This window comes from Ranitomeya variabilis, chromosome 4 (genome assembly GCF_051348905.1).
Source record: "Ranitomeya variabilis isolate aRanVar5 chromosome 4, aRanVar5.hap1, whole genome shotgun sequence".
Taxonomy (NCBI): Eukaryota; Metazoa; Chordata; class Amphibia; order Anura; family Dendrobatidae; genus Ranitomeya; species Ranitomeya variabilis.
This window is the reverse complement of record NC_135235.1, coordinates 185817407-185823406: the sequence shown is the minus strand read 5'-3', so window position 1 is coordinate 185823406 and position 6000 is coordinate 185817407. Positions and strand designations below refer to the sequence as shown.

At 45.5% G+C, this 6000-nt stretch overlaps 1 long non-coding RNA gene across 2 annotated transcripts in view; it reads left to right on the top strand.

Moving 5' to 3' along the window:
- Window positions 1-1513: 1513 nt before the first annotated feature.
- Window positions 1514-6000, top strand: part of LOC143770145 (uncharacterized) — a 132507-nt gene continuing 128020 nt past the window's right edge. For both annotated transcript variants that reach the window (XR_013214556.1, XR_013214555.1), the window contains exons 1-3: window positions 1514-1654; window positions 1913-2082; window positions 2868-2979. This is a non-coding gene — a long non-coding RNA (uncharacterized LOC143770145). The remainder of the gene's footprint in view (window positions 1655-1912; window positions 2083-2867; window positions 2980-6000) is intronic.

The window sequence follows — 6000 nt, the reverse complement described above, 5'->3', positions numbered from 1 at the left end:
ATTGTTTGTTGAGTGGTGCATCATATGATTGCTATGGCCTACAATAAGGCTATGTGCACACGTCCGGAATTGCTGCGGAAATTTCCTAGGCAATTCCGGAACTCCCTGCCTCGGGAAAACGCATGCGGAATTGGCATGCATTTTCCCGCTAAACACTAGCGTTTTGCAAGGGTAATTAGCTTGCAGAATGCGTTTTCTAAGCGATCTGTAGCATCGCTTGGAAAACTGATTGACAGGTTGGTCATAGTTGTCAAACATAGTGTGACCAACTTTTTACTATTGATGCTACCTATGCAGCATCAATAGTAAAAAGATCTAATGTTAAAAATAATATAAAAAATAAAAAATCGTGATATTCTCACCTTCCGGAGTCCCCGGCAGCCTTCCCGCTCGTCGTAATGCTCCCGTTCCCAATAATGCCTAGCGGCAATGACCCCAGATGACGTAACGGTCTCACGAGACCACACGTCATCGCAGTTCATTCTCGCAATGCATTATTGGAAACGGGAGCATCGCGAGGAGTGGAAACGCTGCGAGGGACGCCGGAAGGTGAGAATATCACGATTTATTATTTTAATTTTTTTTTAACAATGATATGGTTCCCAGGGCCTGGAGTAAAGTCTCCTCTCCTCCACCCTGGGTACCAACCGCACATGATCCGCTTCCTTCCCGCATGGTGGGTATAGCCACATGCGGAAAGTAAGCGGATCAATGCATTCCTATGTGGGCAGAATCGCCGGGATTCCATACAAAGAATGAACATGCTGCGTTTTTTTCAGGAATGCGATTCCGCCACGGAAAAAAACGCAACATGTGCACAAAAATTGCAGATTGCATTCTAATAAATAGGATGCTTAATGTATGCGGGTTTTTTTGCGGTTTTATCACGGTTTTATAGCGGAAAAAATGCAAAAATTCCTGAACGTGTGCACATAGCCTAAGAATTAATTTAATTTAGTTTCTTTATCTATATCTATTCTCTTTCCTCATCTCATGAATCATGCCTACTATTGTAACATGTTGTAAATCATCGTTAATTATGTTATATCATATATATCGCATATAACTCTTAGTGATGAGCGAATATACTCGTTACTCGAGATTTCTCGAGCATGCTTGGGGGTCCTCCGAGTATTTTTTGGTGCCGGGAGATTTAGTTTTCATCGCCGCAGCAGAATGATTTACATCACTTAGCCAGCATAAGTACATGTGGGGGTTGCCTGGTTGCTAGGGAATCCCCACATGTACTTATGCTGGCTAACAGATGTAAATCATTCAGCTGCGGCAAGAAAAACTAAAGCACTAAAAAATACTCGGAGGACCCCCGAGCATGCTCGAGAAATCTCGAGTAACGAGTATATTCGCTCATCACTATAATAACTATGTAATATGGCTGCCCTCTGCTGTGCTCCATGCCGGGTTTTACAAGTGGTCCAGTGTGCTCCCATGACATGATTTGCCTAGGCCTATATAAGGCCCACTAAGACACCCAGCCTTGTCTGGGTATCAAGTCTCTCATGGTTGTGTCCTGGCCGCATGTGGTCTCCAGTGATTCAAGTCCTTGCTTCAAGTGTACATTCCTGCTGCTGCTGCATCAACGCCTGAGATCTATGTGCCCACCTGTACCTGGGGTGTAAAGGATCTACTTCACAAGGTGAGTCCTTAATATACGGCTGCACTAAGTAGTTTATGTCCCTTTTAATGATCGGTCCCACTATAACTATCATTTAAAGTGATGGAACTGACTTAATAATTTAGAGAGTGCCCACTTGGTATAACCATTACTTAATATCACTAAGTGGGCACTAACCTTTTAATTGGTGGTAACACTAGATGGGTGCAATCCCCTTAAATGATTCTTCAGGCCTTTATCCAATAAGTCTGTTCTGGTATGTTATACTTTATTGTGCAGGCACTGTGACCATTTGGAAGAAGCTGAAAGTAGAAGACCAGCGCCATCTTTTTGTAATGTCTCTCCATGTTGCAGAGATTTTGTGGCCATTTTGAAGGAGTCTAAAGTTTAAGACTGACTACACCATTTGTCAAGATTTGTATGTGTCACAGCCATCTTTGAAGCCCAAAGTAAGTGGGTGCCATTTTCTTGGAGACAATTTTTTTTTTTTTCCTTCTACACTGATGTGATCACATGGTGACCTGCTCTGTATTGGCTGCACACAGTAGATCTTGCTGATTTGTTAGTAAAAATACATGTGACATGATTATATCTCTGACAGCTGCACATTGGCCCAACATTATGGAAGCTCAGACTGGCTGCAGCATGGAAATCACAATGATGCAGTTAGTCTGTCAGGGAGGTTATAAGTAGTTTGTTCGGCCATGTTGGTTTGCATTTGCTTCATTACCCTGATGGAGCCTGTGATGGTGAAACATTGGTGAGGAGCCTTCTCTATAGTAACAGCTCCTTGCTCCTGTGGTCATTAGACATTACACAATAGGATACACTCCCTCATGGTTTGATAATGGCGGCCGTCCTTGTGCTTTATGTTAGTTATATACTTGGAGCTGTCACCGATGTGGCTACAGATGGATCTATCTGTATGTATATTACAATTTTATGACACAGCTAGTGCTGCAATGTGACCGCTTCGGATACATTTATACATAGGACCAATAAGAGTAATTTCAATACGCACTAGCACTTATGAATTGCACTGGTTACCTTTATTTGAAATTAAGTTTAAGGGTTTGTGTGTTTGTTTTTTGTGTTTTTTTTTTTTGTGGGGGGGGGGGGTCCTGTACAAAAAGCAGGCATCGCGGGTGCTGGTGGAGCTTTACACCTATGTAGCTCAAATGGGTGTCACATCTCCATAAGGACCGGCTTCTCTGATGTTTGACTCTGTCTCCAGGTGGCATTGGTGATAGAAAAGACATGGGAACCAGAGGCTCTGGATGGTGAAGGCTCTGTGCAACCAATAAAGTGACAGTGGCTGGGACGTGCAGTGCGGTCTGAAAGTCTGGGTATGTGCTCTACAATTGTCATCATCTGCTCAATCCAATTGGACAATGCCATATTTAAACTTCCAGCTTAATGCAGTAAGATGCCAGATAAAGCATTTTGCTCCATTGCGTTAGCCTTGTCTGTTCAGCTCCTGTGTAGTGTTTTTCCTATTTTGACTTCTTACATATCCTGTTTTGTTTTTTTGTATTTTTTTGGTTCTGACTACTCCTGCCAGCCTGCACCACCGAACAGCAGCTTATTCCGTGGACCCAGCCCAGGGGCCCCTGTTTAAGTCCAGATCCCTGTATAGGGGTTAAAGGGTGAAGGCCAGGGCAACCCCTGGGAACTGGTAAGCGGAGTGGCTTGCGCTAAGTCTGTCCGTGGTAGTTGTTTTTGAGCTGCCAGGCGTCCTCTGGCAGAGCCTCGTTACATCTACTCCAAAAAATTATGGATCCCCCTCCAAGCGGTAGTGGGTAAAATACAAGACATCGTTCAGGATCTTGCAGAGCATTTTCCTAATCGTTCCCCCCCCCCCCCCTTGTTATGACAGCAGAGATGGTATACCTTCCCACAGGTGAAGTATGTCCCCAGGGCTTCCCAGTAGATAGATGATAGATGGTGAGAGGTGCAGCAAAGAATGAGGACACAAGGTTGCTATCTCTTTACCTTTACTGAAGGCTTCAGTGTCCACAGTCCTGGGCGCCGGATCACGGGGTAGGCAGAGTCTGGCCGGTCTGAAGGCAAATCCAGAGTCCCCTTATCCAGGTGGAATTCAATAGCCTTCCTATGCGCACAGTAACACAATAGGTCCTTACTTGCATAAGGTCCTCACCGTTATTACTCCTCTCACTGTTCCCCGTGGTCGGATAGAACAAAACACGTATGACCGACCGGTGACTTGAGACTTTCGTTAGGGACTCTAGCACGCCCTGGCTTCTTTAAGGTTGCCACCTTGCCTCCTGTGTATAAAGGGTGGACAGGCAACTTGGAATCACCTGCCCTGCCGGTCTCTGAAGCAAGGCATAGAGCACTTACTCCCTTGGTATTCCGGCTACCGGATCGCGCACCAGAAGGATGCAGCTTCTCTTGGCCAATCTCCTCTCTGGTATCCACTTGTTGCTATGCCTTCGTTTCTCACTCACTGCAATACACTTCTCTTCTATATCTTTCTTAGGATGCTGCCGCACGTGGGGCGGGCGCAGCTGCGTGGACCCTCGTCCTTCTCATACCGCAGTCTGGATCTGACTGGAGATCACTCCAGCCAGCTCGACCTGGAGACCTTTCCGTCTCGGTGTCCAGCCAGGAACTCCTCTAACTTTCCCTCGAACTACCAGTTTTAACTAACTGTGAGTGGCCTAGTAAATAGAACCTTTGCTCCCCCTGGTGGCCTGGAGTGTGAAGTGTGTTGTGTGGATAGTGATACCTGGACAGAGGATCTCCTATATTGCCTTCAGACATATCACTCCCCCTGGTGGAAGAATGACATTACTGCAACGACCAGGACTCTGGGGTGCTGCACTGGTTTCTGGTCCCTTGCTACCTGTGGTTATCTGACAAGGTACCCTTTCTCGCCTGTCCTTGGACAGTACCTGCATGGTAGGCAATGAGCCGTTCCCTTGGGGTCTCTGTATACGGTGACTCCGGTGTTGTGGGCAAGTCACTGTTAGCTTCTTGCCCTCCGATTCTGCCATGGGACCTGTAGCTCCCCACGACCTCGGGCTCCCGGTTTCTGCCCTCTAGCTTTAAGGGGGCCCAGTTGCAGCCCTCCTTTAGCTCCTGATCACTCTGCTCCTTCCCTGTCTCTTGTCTGCACCAGACTGTCTAACTCCTCCTCGAGACAATGATGTATATTGTGGGAAGCTACTCTAAAACTGGGTTTAGAGCTCCCCCTTCTGGCCTGGAGTCAGAATACATTGCATGTGAGATTGCCTGACAAAGGGATCCCTCCTGTCTCCAGGCATGGCATTACACTTCTTCCCCCGAGAGGAAGGCAGCACCACTGTGGTACCCGAACTCCTGGGGTGCCACAGTAGTCCACAGCACTTACAGATCACACTTAGATGCTGAGATCTGATTGAAGTCTGGAGCTTTAAGAGCACTGTCCAGGGTTTTTTGATAGCCTACAGAAGGAGGTAGACGCAGCAATTAGAGGTTACAGACCTGTACTCGGGGTTAGCACCACAGTGTCACAGCACGTGCACAAGTACTTATAGGTGAATCCAGTCATAGACTTTAGAATGATGTGTGTAGAGGTTTTAGAGGGAACCCAGGCTCTTAGGCCTGCAGAAGATCTTATAGTGAAAACAACCTCCACATGTGTTCTGCTCTCCCTGAAGACATCCTCAGACTAAAGAACATTCCAAACTTGCTTGGAAAAATGCTCATATTGACCACGTGACTAGGAACTGGCAAATAGGACACCAAATTCACATCTGAGATCCTTACAAAACAATAATTGAGTCACTGTACACTTTCACCATTAGATGGCGCTTCACTAGATGGCGCTAGAACACAGCAAATGAGAAATGCATTGCATCTAAAATGGTGGTGACTAGAAATGGAGAATTACAGCTCACAAATGCAGGGGATAATGTAGAGGGGCAGTTAGTGAGCTGTAGTGTACAGAAGCTACTCGCAATCCAGGATTACTTAACGGGAAGGACACACTCTGGACTGGGTCACTACAAATATACGGCAGTATGAGTGAGTTCACATTAAGCACAATATACTAAAATATGCACATACCAATTTATCCATTACTATATAGATGAAAAACAATTAAAGGAAAAAAAAAATTAGCACATAATACGTCCATATGCAAAGAGTGCCATACAGACAACACACTGACCAATGCAAGTCAATGATGTAGTTGACATGATCTTTGTTTATGGATCGATGGTGCGAACAAAAAAATAATTTGCAGCATTCACTATTCTGATCCGTTGTTATATGGACACATCCATAATCATTGCCATTATTAAAGGGAACCCTGTCACAAGAAAAACTGCTATTAACCTGTAGATATGGGGTTAATGGCTATA